Here is a 17,927-nt window from a genome sequence, read left to right as displayed (position 1 = left end):
AAAATATTTATAATACATAAATCTTACAAAGAAGTTGTACTTAGAATCTATAGAGAACTACAATTCCCATGAAGTCAATAATAAAAAGAACCTAAATCTGAAACAGGCATTTCACAAGGTAGATACATAGTGGCCACAAAACAAATGAAAAGTGCTCAACATCATAAATGACCAGGGCTATCTGGACTAAAGCTACAAGGAGAGATCACAAAATACCCACTAGCACGGCTGATAGAAAAAAAAAAAAAAGACTAACTCCGACCAATGTTGATATGAATGTGGAACAGCTAGAATCATTATACCTCTCTGGCAGGAGTTGGAAATATTACAATCAATTTGGAAATATGTCTGCAAATTTCTCACTAAATTAATCATAAACCTACCATCTGACCTAGAGCTCATACTTCTAGGTATTTACCTGTCTTTTGGAGTAGTCTCTTCCACACCAGTATCCCTTACATTCATTAAAAGAACACATGGAGAAAAAAATTTCTAATGAATATTACAGACATTGGTTATTAGGCAGAAGACACAAAGGACTCCTATGAATTAATAATAAAAAAAAAACTGAAGAGAAAAGTGATTAAAAAAAAGCAAACATGAAGAGGCAGGAGCGCCGGCTGACTCAGAGTTGGAGCATATATGTGACTCTTGATCTCAGGGTCATGAGTTCCAGCCCACATTAGGTGTAGGGGTTATTGAAATAAACAAACAAACCAACAAACAAACATGAACAGACAGTGCTCAGAAGACACTATTTATAAAACTCTTCTAACCTAAGTGGAAATCAAGGAAATGCAAATTAAAACAAGATAGCGAGAATTTTAAAAGTCTAAAATACCTAATACCTAAATAACTCGTTTCAAACAATATCTGGTCTTGGCAATAATGTAGAAAATGGAAAGTCATCTACTGAAAGAATTAGAATTGGTACAACCCCTTTGAAAAATAATTTGGCAGGATGTGGTGTACCTCAAGAGAGCACACCCTTTAATCCAGCAATTCTACTCTTACCCCTGAGTGGGGAGGGGGGAAAGCATGGGTGCACAGAAACCATGCCTAGAAATGTTCGTAACAGCAAGATTTGTAATGGAAAAATATTCTGGAAACACTTACACACTCATTAAAATGGATAATTCTGCATGTTCACACCATAACGTAATAACCAGCAATGAAAATGAGTGAGCTAGAATTACCTACAGCAATGGGGATATATCTCATAAATAAACTGAGAAGAAAAATTGCAAAAGCATACATACTGTGTAATGATGACATTGTGATGGGGCGGAAGTGGTAGTATGTTCTGTTGATGGATGGACAGATAAGTAGGTAGATGACAGTTGATAGATAAATAGATGGCACAAGACAACATAGTTATTAATAGCAAAGACTCTAGATCCCATCTCTTGGATTTGTAACCCAATTCTGTAATTTGGTAACTGTGTGACTTTGGATAAGTTACTTAATGTCTCTGTGTCACAGTTTTGTTATTTGTTAAGGAAGGATAATTGTAGTATCCAACTCATTGGGTTGTTACAAGGATTAACAATGAGTTCCTATTTGTTAAGCACTTAGGATAGTGTCTGTTGGAGTATCTGTATCTGTTAATAAATACAAATGGTAAATATCCAATGCCAGAGAATGGTCACTGGTGTGAGGAGAGAGAGCGAGCTGCAACTATGTTTTGAATATCTTGTTTCTTAAACTGGATGGTGGATACACAGATATTACTGTATTATTTCTCGATGGGCCAAAAATATTTCAGAATTTAAAAGGGGGCACCCAAATGATTTCAAACAGACTGTTAAGCTTGTGGAGAGACAATTATAATGAGAGACTGATGTTGTGCATATTTCAGATATCTGAGAGGAGAATCTTCCTTGACTGTGTAAGTCTAACTATTGCGACCTTCCCTTTTAATGACATTGGCTAGAAGCAGCCCTAAACCTAGGGGACAAAGGCTTTGGCCTTGGAATCAGAAAACCTAAATTTCCCTCACATTTCTGCTGTTGATTCATTTTGCGTCCGCGGGCTAGTCTGTCTCCAGTGACATCCTCCTGCTTCGTTTTATTTATCTTTAGAGAGGATGTCTTGTCTTCCACTTCTTTCAAATAGCAAGAATGGAACCATCTTTCCTTATCTTCGGCACAGGAAGGGGGAGTTAGAATTTCTGTCCCCACCCTCTCCCTCTCCCTTTCACTAACAAGCAAAGAAGTTTATTTTATTTTAATGAAGTCTGTGAAAAATGTTTCATGCTTGAAAGCAACCTTTTCCCTTTACTTATGACAGCTTTGCTTCTGAGCGTAAGCTAAAATGTAGGAAAATCCTATGTGGTTTTCAGAATGTACATACGAGCATATGTGCTGTGCTTTCAAAAATTTCTTTGTTAGCAAATCTATTGTGCACACAAGCAGGAGCAGTCTAGACCCTCAGAAGGGGAGATGCACAAGCAAAGTTGTCTTCTAATTTCCCCATTGTTTGCTCTCGATGGCTCACACTCCGGAAAACAGTGACAACAGCATGACGGTGACAGCCGGCGCCCTTGGTGTGTATGTACTGTTGTGTTTTTGAGAAAGCAGGTGTGGTTGTTGACTCCCTGTTGTGCTCCATTTCAGACTCCCAGCCTATGGTTCATCTAAAAACAGAACAAGAAACAAAGTAACTGCTTACTCTTCTCCATGCCACTAGGAATTAATCCTGGTAACCAAGAGGTCTGGCCTTTTAGGTCTCCTTCATTGGAAAATAAAGTGTCCTCTGCCAAGCTGGTATGCTAATGGCATCTACTCAAGCTTCTCTCCTCATTATAAGGGAAGAAAATATTTGGCTTGCAAGATCCTAGCTCATCCCTTCTTCTGGTTCCTCACAGTCAGCATGGCGGGCCCTCCTGTGCTTCTGGTTGACTGACAGACTTGAGCTCCCATCTCAAAAGAGGTTCAATAAAGCCCAGAGCTTATTTTGTCAAGCATGGGTGCATTTTCTTTTTAAGCCCTCGTACACTCAAAAGGGAATTTAATCCTTGCATTTCTGATTGTTTACACTAAAGACTTGTGTTGTGAGAGCGATTTGATGTCCGGGAGACTGAACATTTTAATAAAGCTTTGTGCGAAACATTTTCTCTCAAAACAGAAAGCTAGATTTTTGCCGTGTATAAATAAACATGAATCACCGATGGGCCTAGAACTCCTAACCTGGAGATTCTGGATGAAGTCTATACTTAACCAATCAATCTATTTTTCATCTATTTGTTTCCCGAGGAGTGTAACGGCCGGGTCTACACAAATGCCGTTTCTCCTTGTGCAGATGATGAACGCGGCTCTAGAGCAAGGAAGGCGCAGCCATAAACATGGACAGTTTTCAGGACTCATTCATTCTTCAAACATTTATTAGGCACTGGTACCAGCATGAGGAAGGCTCAGTTTTGTATTCAAGGAGTCCATGGTCTGGGTCAGAAGACAGACTTGTAAACCAATTATAGTTGACCCTGGAGTTAGGGGGACTGACCTCAACCCTCCCACCCGCCCCCCACAGCCTGCCCTGAGTTTTTCAGGCTCTCGTACCTTTAACGCACAGATCCAAGTGCCAAATCATCCTCTTCCTGATCTCCTTTCGGCAGAACTGAGGCAGGCAATATTTTCAGAAGGAACTTCATTTGGAAAAGCCCCACCACAGAAAACACAAAAGGAGAAAGGGCAGCAGCAAAGAAAGTATAGAAACCTGTAAAAACAATTATGCTTCCAAACTATAGATTTTGTGTCCTATGATGGCCAACGTTCCTGCCAGACCCACAACCATTTTCTTAGGCTCTTTGCTCTCTCATTCTCTTCCCTACCCCTTGAGATGATTCCGGGCTCACGGATGAGGGAAAACAGTGTATGGTCCATACTGCAGATGGGAGATCCCTGCGGTATGTGCAGGCTTTAGGCTCTCCAGGGAGTCAACATTTTGAAGAAACAGTCTCCCCTGGAAATACTCTCTGGGTCCCCAGGGGGATCGTGACACAGTAACAGAGCCTCGGCAGACCCAGTCGGGTTATGCTGTGAGTGCTTCCCCCAGAGCTGAGAAGACGACAGCCCGTGTTGCAGCGAGGACCCCGCCCTCCACCCTCCTCATTCCCACCCAGATTCAGATTCAGACCTTTGCTACCTCTTGTTCAAACTTTTGGATGGGTCTAGTCTGCAAATGTCGCGGCAACTTCTTTTTTAAATAGTTTAGCTCCAACCTGATCATCTTTCTCCCTCCGTCTACCAGACTGAGAATTTTTCAACCTGGTGGTCAGTGCCAGCCCCTCTCCCCAGCTGTAGATCCTTCACGCACGAGCTAGGCTTTAGTCAGACCACAGTAACTATCCGTGCCATTTCCTAAACGAAACGTGCCCCTGTCCGTGTTCATATGGATTCTTGCCTGGGGGAATCCCCTGTTTCTTCAGTATGGGTTGAAAATCCTACTATCCTTATAAATCCATCCCAGAATCATTGACTTGGTGAACTTTTCATTTTTCCTTGGTACTTATTTTACTGATTTGTAGTAAAGTTTTTAAAATACATCTCTCATTTCCCACTTACCTCACTCCCTTCCCCAAACTAAATGATAAGTAATTGAAGACAGGAATAAAATACCTTATAGATCAGTATGGAGACCAAAAAAGAGACCATGTAAATTGCAAGCGTGGGAACTGGCATGTGGTGTTCACTTCACAAATGTCCTCAGGGTTTGGAGCGCTGATTGTAGAGTCAGACAGAACTGGACATGAACCCTGACTCCACCCCTGACTAGCCCGGTGACCTTGAGCACTTAATGTCACAGAGCCTCAGCTGTCTCATCGGCAAAAAGGGGTTCCTTGCCACCGTTCCTTCTTCATGGTGTCTTGAGAATAAATTAGATGGTTGATTAAATTCAATCATAGATTTCAAAATATTTAGTCTAGCACCAGGCACTTAGTGATTTCATAATAAACCTATGCTATCATTATGGAGCCTAGAACAGTGCCTTGCATATGAAAGCCCTCAGGGGAGGTTTGGGTTGGAGGTTTGTGCCTTCGATGAAAATACTTCCCTGTAATATGCGAATTCAGATTCTGGTCAGGGGTCCCAACTCTCCCTTATACCCCGGCTCTCTCCGTGGGGGAGGGCATCTCTTCTTCCCACCCTGCTCCCTAGGACTTTGCTCTGAATGGATCCCTGCCCCTCTCCCCCACACCAGTGCGCTCTCTGAATGGCAGCTGGTCTGCTGCAGGACACGCTGCTAGACTGCTCCCCTCCAATGCACTCACTATGGCTTTCTGGGGAGGATAAGGGGGAAGAGCATTCAATTTTTCTGACTTATTTGAGTTTCTACCATTTGGAGCTACATGGGGGTACTTTGCATAGGAGGATATTTGTACATGCAAATCAACCTATTTGAAGTTGATTCGATTTAAGTGGAAGATTGGATACTATTGCAAATACTAATAAAGGAAAGAAAGGGAAGCTTGGTTCTGCTGTCAGTCTGAGAGGATCCATGCCACTCATTCCAACCAGGAGGACTCGAGAAGCTGCCCTAACCAGTTGCTTTGCAGGCGGGCCCTGACTTCCAGCCCTAGAGCACCAGACATACATTTCCTGTGGATATTAACCAGCCATCCGATTGACAGTCTCAGTTTCCATGTCTGTTCTGCGGCGAGAGCACGCGATACGCTGCAGGAAGCCGATTGATTATTTGCAAGTGGGATACACAATACCATCTCTAGTTCTCCCACCACAGCTGAAATCCAATTCCATCAGCTGGCTTGGATTTGGAGGGGAAATGAAAGTCACATTTTGGAAAAAGTGGGATTGATTCAACATGTTTCGACTGATGTTTATGCAAAAAACAAAACCAAAAAAACCCCAAAAACAACAACAAAAAAACCTAGTTGTGGAGACATCCCCAGAGGATCTATTCCTGATGATCAATCCCAAGGAGTCCTAACCGTGTCCGTGAATTTAGTAATTTTTTGGTAGATTTTTAGTAAAGTTTGATGACTCTCATAGACCCTCAGTTTTCTTATCTATTGAAAGAGATAATTATGTACCACATGGTGTTGTTTTAAAGATTAATTTGGATAATAGAGGCAGAGGCGAATTACCATGAAGCTAATGAAGATTAAGCCCCTCATTTGCATGGAGGCTTTTCAAGGCCTCGTACCTAACTTTATATTTGGAACTTCGCATCCTTTTTCTCAAAGAGGGTGCAGATCCTATAACCTTAAAAATCCACAAACCTGGGTCCGCTCCTATATGGATGTACGGGCTAAGTGCTCAGATGGCAAGAGGCGGGGGGTGTGGTCAGCAGCACAGCTGGGGAGTCTCGCTGGAGACTTAGAGCTTTTATTGTTTACCAAGCATCAGAGTGCCTCAACTAATAGGGCTTGAAAGGGATCTAGCAAAATATCCTCTAAAAACATGAGTTGATCATGGCGTAAACTGTCACCTCATTTAGTGGGAACTGTGTCGTGACTGCAAAATGTTCCAGAGGGACTTGACCTCTCCCCGGCGAATTGCAAGCACAGTGACCAGTGCGGGGAGAGACACACGGGAGCAGGTGCCTCTCGGATCACTTGGGGCTCGCCGCCTGCAGGGCCGGCCGCAGCTCCGCTTCTGCAGAGCCTGTGTGAGAGCTGGGACAGTCCCAGCCTGGCGTGTGTAAGGGCCATCGTACCTTCCACAGCCGGCCTCTGCTGCAGCAGCTTTTCTCAGGCCGATGTGCAGAGAATCTCTTTCAGCCCCGCCCTCTCCCTCTCCCTCCTCTTTCCGCCCCCTCCCCTTCTCCTTCTTATCCTCCTGCTTTTCTTCTTCTCCTTTCTCTCTTCCATTGCATGAATCATGATACAAATTTCAATCCAAGATAAAAATGTACTTTATTTCACCCTTTCGGCTGTGATTAAGTTCTGTCCACAGCAAGGACTTTGCTGTTTCCATGGGAACCCATACACTCTAAAGCCGAGGAGGGCGGCGGAGTAGGAAAGTAGAAAGAAGCCAGAGAGGTTTGCCACTGTTGCTTTTCACCCATTATGGAGGAAACAGAACTGCGGGATGCAGGGGTTGCAGAAGAATTTACCAGGTCTCTAAGTCCTATGCCCCCCTCCAGAAGAGCCCATAAAACAATCCTGGAAATAAGCAAATGTCCTTTATTGAAAAAGGCCCAGGACAGATTCCATAATCGTCTTTGAACAGGCATTCAGCTGTTATTTTTTAAAGACAATTATTCAGCAAACGATTTGAGCAATGTCTGGGTGCCGGAGCCCATCCTGTCAGAACCCAGCAGAGACAGCTGCTGGTGTGCACGAGATTTTCAGCTTTGCCGAGGCAGAGACCCGGCCTCGTCCACCTTTTCTTTCCAAAGCCACAGCGTTCCATCTTTGCTGGGTTTCATCCCACCAAGCACTCTATCAAAGCACCCAGGACCTACCAAACCAAGAGCAAAAATCTCTTCTCCCTTTTTACAGTTTTCTCATTTTTCCAGCCTTCCTATAATTACCATCGGCAACATTTCTCCTGGTTTTAAGCATACAAAAATGCTTGAGAGGTAGTGTTAAGAGTGAATGTTAATGCCACGGCTCTGGCAGAGAAGCCGACAGTAGCAATTCTCTGGTAGCCGACAGTGGCCGCGGGAGCCCAGGAAGAGCTGTTCGAGAGGGATGGCCACAGAGCCAAGGGTCAGGAGGCGGTTAGGGTAATCGGTCACACGATTCAGGTATAGGAAAAGGGAAAGAGGTTCTGCCCTTAAACGAGGCAGGCGTCCTCCTACACACAGATGTTGGGCCGCGAGCACAGGACGCTGAAAAGTTATTTGTCAGGAAGGGTCCTGGCCTTGCCAGGAGCATTTTCCCCAACACTGAAGCCACAGCTCACGATAGACTGTGGAGCCCTGGTTCTCCCCGGTAAAGGCTTTACCCAACAGCACCAAGGAGCTTGGAGATTCACATGGGTGGCCTCGACTTGGGTATTGTCTTGGGCAAGGAAGGGACTCTGAGCCTCAATTTTCTTATTTAAAATGGGGTGATACTATCTACATCAAATCTGAGATTAGCTGAGATGTGGATAAGCTTTTCAGTGTCGTGCTGGACATGGCCAATGAAAATTGGTTAATAAATAATGGATATTATTAGTGATCTGTCATTCCTCCCTCGGAATGAAGGCTCCCCCCGCCCCCCAGGAAGCCGGCTCAGCCTCCTCGCCTGTAGCGTCTGTGGCTTCAACTGGGAGCGGGACCTCTCACACATCCACGCCCCTCCATCTTCTCATTTCAGCTTCCTCAGGGGGGCAAATCGGAGCCCAGGGCCGACGGGGTGTCAGCAAAGCCTGGGGCGGGTTTGACATGGGCAGGATGGTGGTGGCCTGCTGTACTCCCTCCCCGTGCCGCCCCGCAATGCAGAGATGCTGCCTTGCATCTCTCGGTCAAGGGCGGAAGCCAGTCGGCAGCTGGTATGGAAACAAACTGGGACAGGCACTGTCCTGGCCACCTCCTCCCCTTTCTTGCTGCTTGAGCACTTCTGGAGCAGAGACGTCAGCCCTGAAAGTGCCGAGACCCCCGGCCAATGCCAGCCACCCTCCAGGTCTGCGCTACTTGTCAGGAGGAAAAGAACCCACTGCCGGTTGGGTGTTCTTGCCGTGGAAACAGTTCTGACACAGGCTTGCCACCCACCGGTCACCCGCGTGGGTGTGGAGTTGCCAGCCCCGGACCCGCCCTGCCCTCCCCTGCGCCTGCAGCCTCAGCCTCTCTGCCCCCCCGAACTGTACTCTGTGACACCCTCCGAACTCTCCCCTGCCCTCCACTTCTCCCCAGATCGCAATCTGTTCCTCCTCCAGACAGATGCGGGGTTTTATCTATTTATTAGAGAGAGAGAAAGAGAGCAGGAGCTGGAGGCAGGGGAGAGGGACAGGGAGAAGCCGGCTCCTCCGCTGAGCCAGGAGCCCTACAAGGCTCAAGGACCCAAGGATCATGACCTGATCATGATCATGACCTGGGCGAAGGCAGACCCTTAACTGACGGAACCACCCAGGCACCCCTTCCAGACAGATTTTAAAACAGAAGACCATCTGCGCCTCTGCAGCTAGGCCCCGCTGTCCTCCGCTGTCAGTCCTCCGCTGTCCATGGTCTACAGCCCAGATTCCTTAGTGTGGCGCATTAAGCAGCCTCAATCTCTCCAGCCTCATCCTTCCCGAGCCCCTTCCTGCATCCCAGACACACACAACCTACTTACAGCTTCCCCGGGGCCTAGTCCAGCTGCTTGCCTACATCTGATGTGATGGCTCCACGGCCCATTCCCTTCCTTCTGTCCCATCCTCTGGCTGGGAGAGCCCACCCACCCCCACCCCCACGCACACACACTCATCTTTCAAAGCTTAGTCCAAACAGATTTGTCTAAAGAGCCTTCTGTGAAGCCTCCTCAGGTCCTGCTCTGCCAGGACCAAAGCCCTCCCCGTAGGTCTATCGGCCGATCCTTCTGGTTTGTTGCAACCATCTCCTCGTTGCTCTGCCTCCCGCTCCACTGGGAGCTCCTGGGGGAGGCGACATGAGTCTTACTCTTCTTTGTGAAGTCCTGCGCTGATGGCATTTCCTGGTCCCTAGCAAGAACTGACTAAGGGCCTTTGTTGAATGAGTTGTCAACTGATGAAAAGCGCCCAAGCCCAAATCAAATCCATACAATGAGATGGAGCCGTCAACTGGGGCCCCACTCTCCTCAAACAGATCACAGGTGCACGGGAAACCTGCTGTCCGACAGGGCCAGGGCTGAGTTCCCATCTTCAGGGGCCCCACTGGGAATCCTGAGGTTCAGGACATGGAAGCAACCATGGGAGACAAACAGAAGAATGTGCCCCCCACTCCTGCCCTGAGACCAGGTGGGCCCCAGGGAAATATATTTTTGGGGACCTTTGACTAGATAGGTAATTTTATTATAAAAATATATCACAAAGCTCATGGGTCCATGTGAGGTACAGTAATTTAGTGATGAGGGTTTTGACTAATGGATAAAGAAGAAGCACTTACGTCTTTCTTTACAGGCCAGTCAGTGCACGAAGAATCTTCATAATGTCCAGACGCCATCTTTTCCGGCTCAAGTCCACGAACCACCTCCTCATGTTCTTAACTGTCAAATGTGCAGGTCTTGGTGAATTTTTGTGTCTTTCACCACAGGTAAAGACAGTAATGCCATTATTACCCGTGATGATATCGCTCTTTGGGGCAGTTTGTATTGAAACAGGGTAGACCTCTGGGCTCTGCAGTTCCCTAACACCAACTATTTAATATCGGTCCCAGAATCGCTTCTGATGCTGCGTCACATGGCCTGCCCCTGTGAACACTCGCTTCTCTAGCTCTCTCCCAGGTTGTCTCTGTGCCTCATTGATGGTGACCAAACATGCAAGTCTTGCCCAGAGTATGAGGAAAAAAATGTGAACAGTGATTTATTTTCTGGTTGTATCAAGTTTTCCTTTTGGAATTTTATCGCATATGCATAGTATGCTATTTCTCTTAGGCTACAATCACTGAATTTCTAGAATGTATCTCTCTTGATGTTGATGTAGCCCAGCACACCATCACCAGGGAGTGAGAGGCAACAAATCTGTGGCTGAGGGAGAAGAGCAGTCCTGTTCCTTCAAGCAATGCTAGTCCTTCACGAAGACCTGCCCTGGAGATCAAGACATCATTGTATCCGTTGGAGGCAGAAGAGTGTATAACTCAGAAGGGCCCATTGGGTTATGGAGCAGAAGCCTCAAAAGCTCTTGGAGCACAGAACAGGCACCCTTGAGGGCCTGCCCAACAGGTGGCACAGAGTTTACGGAAGGGGGAGGGGGACTGTCCTGGGTGCTGACAGCAGAAGGGGCGCATAGAATTGAGGACACCAGAGCCACGTCTCCCCTATGTGGGGCTACAGACCAGTGGCCCTGTGGTCAGTGCGTAGGAAGGTGAGAGCCAACTGGGCCCCACAGATGTAACTCAGGCCCAAGAATTGGCAGTGGGCCATCCAGAGTTCAGAGCCCTGCTGTGTTCTGTGCCCAGCATCTGTGAGAATCACCCCAGATCAGCAGTCAGGAGCACACCGGTAGGCCAGGCTTGTGTGTATGAAAAAAGCACCTTGCATTCCAGTGGCTGTGACCTGCTGGCCTGGTGGCCCTCTCAGAGCCTCTTGGGGTACAGGCTGGGACAACTGCCAAGACAAGAAACACAAAACGTTTCAAGGCTTCTGGGGAAGCCCCACACTTGACCGGGATGGCAGGTTGGGGAGCACCCTAATGAGGAACAGGGGAGACGGCATCACGGTGCTCAGCTCTGATGTACTGCCCCTTCCAGCTGGTGTCTTGGATTGGAGGGGGGCATCCTCTCAGGAAGGTTTGCCGAAGTGTGTGGTCCTCTGAGGCTCGGAGTGGAGCAGGCCACTTGCCCAGGTCAGAGGTCATACTGGCTGGTGGTGGGGAGGCCCTGACAGTCCTAATGAGATAAGCCCCTGTTTCTTTCATGGAAGTGCCGTTAGAGCTTCTGCGCAGAAATTTCTAGTCAGATCCAGAAGAGATGGAGGAGGACAAGAGGAGATCTTCTGTAACTTCTGTCAGGGAGAATAACAGCCTTGAAAGAAAGTAGCTTCTCTACTCAGAGGTGATAGTACTAAAGCATAAGGGGCTGAATGGAAACTTCCACAGGAGGCCCAATAACCCTTATCCTAAAGGCCCTATAATTATCAAAGGGAGACCATGAAATCCTTCAAGGAGTTTTGAATTCTGGTTTCTCTAAAAAGTCTTATTGAAAGTCAGTGAGCCATGATTTACGAACTCAACGCACTCAGGGAGATGCGAAAATCCCTTGCAGAAAAATGGGTGAGGCACCACGCAGGTGACGTCGACTCCACACCGGGTTGGCCCTCCCGAGAGGGCAGCTTGCCATGTGCCCGTGGGGTGAGCACTGAGGATGGACCCGACCTGTGGAAACCTGCCTTGCCTTTGTGGGAACTGTCCCGGTCTGCTGGGTTAAGGTGGTTCGAAGGGCTCCCACCTGTTCCAGCAGAGTGATTCCAAACATTTCCTTGTGTACCTGCAGACACAGGATTTACCTTCCAGCAATCAGGTGAAATCATTTAGATGAAGTGATAAATGACAGTCAAGACCCAGTAGGGCACGGGAGCCTGTTTGCGGGGTTTACCATCAAATACATGAATCCCATGCTAAGCATCGGCTTCCATTCCTAAAACATCTCGACTGGAGGATTTGCAGAATTGCCTACAAAAGAGAGGAACTCGTGGAAAAGCAACCAAAAATTGACGCTAAGTATCTTTTTCAACCTGGGGGAAAAAAAAAAAAAGACAAGCAAAACTCTTGATTTATTGATCGTGAACATTTTCTCCAGAAAGTTAACTTTGTCTTGAATCGTCGATTTTTCAGGAAACATTGGTCTAAAAACCTACCTATTGAGAGAGAGTTTACCATAAGAGTTTTATTCTTGAAAGTCTATATGCTTTTTAAAAAGATTTTGTTTATTTATTTGAGAGAGACCGAGACAGGAAGAGAGAGAGCACGCACACTCCTGGGGGTGCAAGCTAGTGGAGGGGCAGAAGGGAAGGGAGAGGGAGACAGCGAATCCCAAGTAGACTCTGTGCTGAGCCCAGCTCAGGGCTCCATCTCACCACAGTGAGGTCAAGGGTCAGACACTTAACCGACTGAGCCACCCAGGCACCCCAAGTCTATATTCTTTTTAAAGTTTCAAACTTGCCTCTATTGACTTAAAATATAATGTGTTTTAAACCTGCTTTGGCTTTTTTTTTTTTTTTTTTTTGAAAGACTCAAATTGCACATGTAATGTCACCAAGTGGGTTTTTCTGGTACTTACTGTGAGGGGGGCGGATAGAGGTATTACTCTTTCATCCATGAAAGGTGTGAAAAGTGTGAGACAAATGCACTTTCCCTTCATGAACTAACTTAATCATCCAACAGGAACCGAAGGAGCATGAAATAAAAATTTGGAGGTTAAAAAATTTTTATGTAGAAATACAGAATAGAATTACCTTAAAACTATGGTTAATAGGGGCGCCTGGGTGGCTCAGTGGGTTAAGCCACTGCCTTCGGCTCGGGTCATGATCTCAGGATCCTGGGATCGAGTCCCGCATCGGGCTCTCTGCTCAGCAGGGACCCTGCTTCCCTTCCTCTCTCTCTGCCTGCCTCTCTGCCTACTTGTGATCTCTCTCTGTCAAATAAGTAAATAAAATCTTAAAAAAAAAAACAAACTATGGTTAATAATGGTTGTATGTATCCTGACTAGTTACTGCTAACACATATAATGCCTGTGTGAGACTTAAGAAAATGTTCCCTTCCTGTGGTTTGGAGGTGGTTTCAGACTGGTGCAAAGCCCCACTGGCTGCTTTGCCTGGGCACCCCCATCAGTGCACAACCAACACAACTGTACATGGCGATCCTGATCCTGACAACTCCTTAGGATTTCTCCTGCGCAACTAGCTCCACCCCAGCCTCAGCTCTCTTTCTCTTGGAGTATTGCTGCTTGCAGCCCTCACTGTGAATCTGGGAACTGTTGTTTCCCCTTGTATCCCTGGAATCTGACACAGAGTAGGCACTCAGCAGATAGTTGTGGGTTGAAAGAGTGAGAAAATTAAAAAATGATCGATGCAATAAAAAAGTTGCAAGTGAAGCGCTATGGGAAAACACAGATAACTGTCAAAATCATGTTGTGTCATATCTGAATATTAGAAAACCTTGTCATTCTTGGCATCAGTTACTCCACATGCAATACACTGCTAAATGCTGAAATGGCTAAACTGAGAAAAGAGTATAAAGTGACCCTGAAAACAGGGACAGAAAGTGAAGTGTTAATTTCTAAGGGTGGGGAGCACAGAAGTCCAGAAATCAAGGAGCTCAGGACAAGAAGTCTGCTTTGCTGATTTTCTTTTTTCATCTCATGAGTGGTTAGTATCACGCTTTGAAAGAGTGTGATTTAGGGCTTGGTAGCAATCAGTTGCAGAACACCATTATGCTAACATTTCTAGGGAAAAAAAGTTTTAGGAACTTGCTCTTTAGAATTTTTCAGAAGTCAGTTGGAGCCTACACATGGAATTCAAAGCCAGTCTAGTTGGTATGCATCTTTTCCTTCCTCTTCTAATTTTATCACCCCGAATTGGGTATCCTGAGATGTTAACAGCAGAAAGAACTTGGGACAGACACTGACAAATAGTGGGGAGACGGGTGCTGGTAGACAGGTAAATCAGATGGCCTCGAGCCTTGCGTTTCTCGTTTCTATGACGCCATTGGGAATCAAGTGGCCTGGTCCTTTGTGTGGAAAAGGAGGTTTCGTTTTGGTGAAAAAGCAGCAAATGGCATCCATTGCAGCAACTGGAGTCCGGGCCCGATTCTTCCTAGCAGGACTGGGGCTCGGGGCCGGCCTGGGATGGCGGCTGCCCGGCGGCGGGAGAGGCGGCCCTGCGGCTGCAGCCTCCCCCAGGGCTCTCCTGCACACAGCACGGGGACTGGATTTCAACGGAGTAACGTGCTGTTCAACCCTTCCGGCCGGTTAAGCCAGAACAGGCAGTGAGTGCCTTTCCCGGAGGGACCCTCCCTTAACTTTCTGAAACTGAAGATTCCCATGTATTCAACTCTCGGGTCGCCGGCCACTCCGGCTGTGGCAATACCGACTTCACAAAAGGAACCTTGGCATATCCAGGTTGTTGGTTTGTTTAAAGCCGTTCGTTTCCCCTCATGAGGCAGAAGGTGCACGTCCCTTTGCTTTAAACTGGTTCCACGTTAAGCCAGGCTCCAGGAAGAATGAAGTATCATTAACAAGATTTACCCAAGAGCTACCCAAACAGAAAAACGACGGGCGCCACGATCTGTTTCGCAGGAACGAGGCTGAATCAAACATCTGTTGGGCTCCCCTCCCCTCCCTCTCCCCTCTCTGATGCTTAATGACATCTGAAGTGCTTCAGCTTTGCACATTCCTTCACTAATTAAATTCCTGCAAAGCTGTCTCATGAATCAGGTGCTTTGTGGAGCAGATGCGCAGCCCCGGCCTGTGCGGCGTCGCCGGGGCCTGCCTAAGCCCAGGTAGGAGCCGCCACACCCGCCGCCTGCTCTGCTCCATTTTCAGCAAGGTCCTAAGAGTTCTGCTTTTCCCCAAGATCTACCTTTGTTTCCTTATTACTGTTCTGCCAAAACTAAATGGACAGAAATAGAGAATCGAGGAGTCCAGTTGTACGGATAGAGATGGAAGAATGTGCGAGTTCTAATTTTCGAGGGGGCGGAGGTATGTCAGTAAGCCGGGTGCGAAGAGAGGGGACAGGAGCAGCTGCAGAAGCCGAGCTCTGCTGCCTCAGGTCCTTCCTCCCTCCCCCCACCCACAAGTAAATATGCATTCAAGGCCTCCTATATGTTCCTCCCATGGATGGTCCCTGAAGTGAAGGACAGACTTGGTCCCTATGCTCGTGGAGCTTCCATTCTCCATCTCAGATCTGAGGACCCTTAGACCCAAACCAGAATGAGCGCTGGGACCCCGCCCCTGATCCAGAGATCCTATGGCCACCGAGGAGGCGAGGGGACTGGAGCAGGAAGTTTCCTGGTGAGGAGCTCTTGGGTCAGGGATCCTGAGGACCATGAAGTGCACACTCCGTCTTGTAGAAGCAACGCTAAGAGATACCTGGTGTCATATGCCTGTTACACACAAGGCTCCGCGCTGAGCACAGCACAAAGCAGAGCTGTGGACCATGCCTGCAGGGCTAGACTGCAGAGAAGGGGGGTCTGTCCCAGCATTCAGGGGACTCTGCGCTGGGGACCAGAGAGAGGGAATCAAAGAAAGTTCTGCATCAGGTGGAAAGAAGCAGGAGTGGAACCATGGAATCATTAAAAAAAAACTTTTTTTATTACATATAATGTATTATTAGCCCCAGGGGTACAGTCTGTGAATCGCCAGGTTTCCACACGTCGCAGCACTCACCATAGCACATGCCCTCCCTGATGTCCAGAACCCCACCACCCTCTCCCCACTCCCCTTCCCCTGGCAACCCTCAGTTTGTTTCGTGAGATTAAGAGTCTCTTATGGTTAAAAACAATTTTTTTTTTGACCATGAAATCATTTTAATTAGGGAAAATTAGGTGAACAAAGATACAAAGGCATAACGAGAGGTGACTGTTTCGAGTTTCCTCTACTTTCCTCAGACCCTCTCTTTTAGGCTCACCGTCTCCTCCTCCACAGAGGAAAGAGACTTCATCAGCCTACCCAGAGCAGAAGGTCCTGAGCACACACCTGGCCCCCGCCTGTCCCCTTCTCTCCTTCCTCCTACAGCACAGGTGCTCTCTTGACCTCCCTAAGACTAAGGCTCCCGCCTGTGTCCTGAGGCAGGAAGTGAATGGCAGTCTTCTGGTGTGGCTGCACGTTTATGATAAAGGACTCTATCTGTAGTAGTAGAAGTCTCTCGTCTGAAGAGAGAACTGCTGTACCTCCTAACTTCCTCTCCTGTAACTTCAACGAGGCAGAACTACGTATAATCCCTTTGTGTTTTGTGTGCCTTCCTGCTGCTGTAGCTTTGCCAAAGGTTTTCTCTCTGCCTGGAAAACCCTTTGCCTCTTCTCTACTTGGCTGACTCCTGGGAATTCTTCAAAACTTAGCTCAGTGGGCATGATGTCAGTTAGGAGTAAGAAAACTCAAAATAATCATAGCTGAGATATATGGGTTTATATTTTTTTATATAAAAGGAGTCCAGAAGTAGGTAGTCCAGAGCTCTATGTTGGGTACCATGATAGTTAGAGACTCAGATCCTTTATACTGTTCTGCTCTGCCATCCTTAAGTTCACCTAATGGTACAGAATGGCTGCTGGAGCTCCTGCTATTACATTTGCATTCCAGATGGGAATTGAAAAAAAAAAAAAGGAGGGAAAGTGAAAGGGACAAGTTCCAACTGTCCTCCCTTTTAAGGAGTCTTCTGACAAATGGATCAAAATGTCTATTTACACCTCACCTAGTCACAGGATCATTAGGGAGACTGAGAAATGTAATGTTCGCAGCTTGACATATTGCTACATTGAATAAAAACCAGCATTAGATTAATGAGGACAGGAGAGGATATTGGGTAGGCAACTAGCAGTCTGCCTAAGTATCACCTTCTCTTGTAAGCCTTCCTGAGTCACTTTCTTCTCGCCCCTCCTGCTTTGAGGTGATCTTCCTCTCTGTTCTTGTTGCACCCGGTGGGGGGTTGGGGGGCACCCCACATTGTGTATTACATCACACTGTCATCACCTGGTCTGCTTGTTTTTCCCCTCCAGCGACTGTGAACTCTGACGATAGGCCCCGTCTTCGGCACATGAATTTCCTCGCACGAGGCCTGAGAAACTAGTCCCTGAATAATTGATTACCTTGTGGCATATTTCTGAGCATCTCCTGGGCCTGGGTTTTCCACCCTTGTGTCCCTTTTTTGGAACATTGGTATTTTCACAGAGAAAACACTAAAAATATCTGGCAGGTTATTCCAAAGTGCGACAAGATACCACCGTGAGGGGTACCAGTTTCAAAGGAAGGAACACATGGTTTTGAAACGAAACTTAAAATAGTATTGAAATGCTGATTTCCATTTCCCCTCAAATAGGTCATTTATTCGCTACCTGTAACTAGGGAGCCACCCAGAGTATGGTGGGTGCCAAGGACATTCTAACCAGGCTGCTATAATTGAAAAGGCCCAGAACTTGAATTTGAACCAATCTCCCTTTTAAATTACACTTTTTTTTAAATGCAAACTGTTTGGGGGTGGGGAGAATGAGCTGGCTGTTCCGAACAACATGGAAACGTGGTCACACAGCTCACTCCAAGTCTCGTTTTAATTGTACGTACAAGTCTGGCTCTTTTTGTGGGAAGAGGAAATAAAGAGGGAGCATTTGGAATGAACTATGGAAGCCAACACACAAGCAAATCATACTAATGTGACATAA

This window comes from Mustela putorius, unplaced genomic scaffold (genome assembly GCF_011764305.1).
Source record: "Mustela putorius furo isolate JIRA1106 unplaced genomic scaffold, ASM1176430v1.1 tig00000275_pilon_pilon_pilon, whole genome shotgun sequence".
NCBI lineage: Eukaryota > Metazoa > Chordata > Mammalia > Carnivora > Mustelidae > Mustela > Mustela putorius.
The sequence above is the reverse complement of the archived record's forward strand: the minus strand, read 5'-3'. Positions refer to the sequence as shown.